Below are 1,577 nucleotides of genomic sequence, written 5' to 3' on the forward strand. Positions count from 1 at the left end.
GATGTCTTGAATTCAAGTGGCCTCAAATATCACAAGTAGTCTTTATTCATACTTTTAAGATATTTTCCTACCAGGCTTACATAAATGGTTTTATTATTGGGTCCTATTTTTTACTTTTAAGAAATACATCATGATCATTATAAAAGCCCATATTGTTCCCCTTTGTCTTACCTCAAATACAGTTTCCCACCTCATATATAACTTTATTCAGCATTTTGCACCCTTAACTAAAATATTAGCTTTTTTGCAGGCTTAATTAAATATCCAGCCAGACAGGTCCTGTTCTTGAATCATTTAAGTCAGTTAGCAGCTACTTGCACTTATAAAGTTAAAAAGTAATAAAGATACATACTTTAATGTTTAAGTCAAACACAAACAATTCTTTCTTGTCTGCAAGATATTTTTACGCAGTTCTCTTTTCCACAAGAGGGTTCCATGTTTCATTCTCTCTGTAGAAGGCAGACCTTGATATGGCCCCCTTTCCCCATCCCACTATCCCATACCTTCTTCCACCAATATAAGCTCCTATGTATAGCAAAGATCAATCTATCCATCCCTCATTTTGCAATGCAGTTTTTCCTCTTGGAACGTACCAGATTCTACTATTGATTCTATGCTTGGTGTCCAGGGAATCTATTCTCAGCAGTTGGCACTATTTGTATTTGTGTAGTCTTTCCCATATTGAATGCATGCCCTGCTCTCCTTTCCGGAACTGGGAGACATGGAAATGTTCCAAGGGTACCTGACTCTCTCTATTGTGTCAGGAAATCTCCCAGGATTAGAAGTTGTAGTCAGCTACTCCAGATAAGAGGTTTGAGAAGCATCAGTGCCCTGATAAATCTTAGGCGATAATGACCAGGAAAGAACAGAATTTCCAAGGGAAATCACAGCTGTTGCCTGTGTGACTGACAGAGTAACACTAAGAACCACCCAAAGAATGTATAATGGGAGATAAAAGAGCCTGCAAACGGCATGAATTTTGCAAATTCCTACGCTGTTCTGTTATTTACTGTTCCTTGCCAAGTGAGAACCCCTTTCATTGGATACTTCACCCCTAGTAAACCCATTGGATAGGTAGTCATGTGCTGGCCCGAGACAAGGCTGCACACTTGTCCATAGGGGAGGAACGATTCTAAAAGTCAGAGGGATCAAAGACACCAGGAGAACAAGGACCACAGAATCCGCTAATCTGACCTCATTGTGGCTTCTAGAGACCGAAGCAGCAATCCCGGAGCCTGTAATGGGTCTCTCGTAGGTCCTCTGCGTATGTGCTATGGTTGTTTAGCTTGTGGCTTTTGTGAGACTCCTAACAGTGAAAATGGGGGTGTCTCTGACTCTTTTGTCTATCCTGGGACCCTTTTCTTCCTACTAGGTTGCCTCATTCAGCCTTGACATGAGGCTTTGTGCCTTGTCTTACTGCATCTTGTTATGTGGTGTTCAGTTGATACTCCTGAGAGGCCTGCTCTTTTCTGAGGGGAAATGGAGGAGCAGTGGATCTGAAGGAGAGCGGTGGGGGTGGGGGCTTGGAAGTGTGGAGGAAGGGGAATGTTGTAGTCAGGATATCTTTTTTTTTATTT

The sequence above is a fragment of the Alexandromys fortis genome, unplaced genomic scaffold (assembly GCF_014885135.2).
Source record: "Alexandromys fortis isolate MF-2015 unplaced genomic scaffold, M_Fortis_MF-2015_v1.1 scaffold_5, whole genome shotgun sequence".
In the NCBI taxonomy this organism is placed as follows: Eukaryota; Metazoa; Chordata; class Mammalia; order Rodentia; family Cricetidae; genus Alexandromys; species Alexandromys fortis.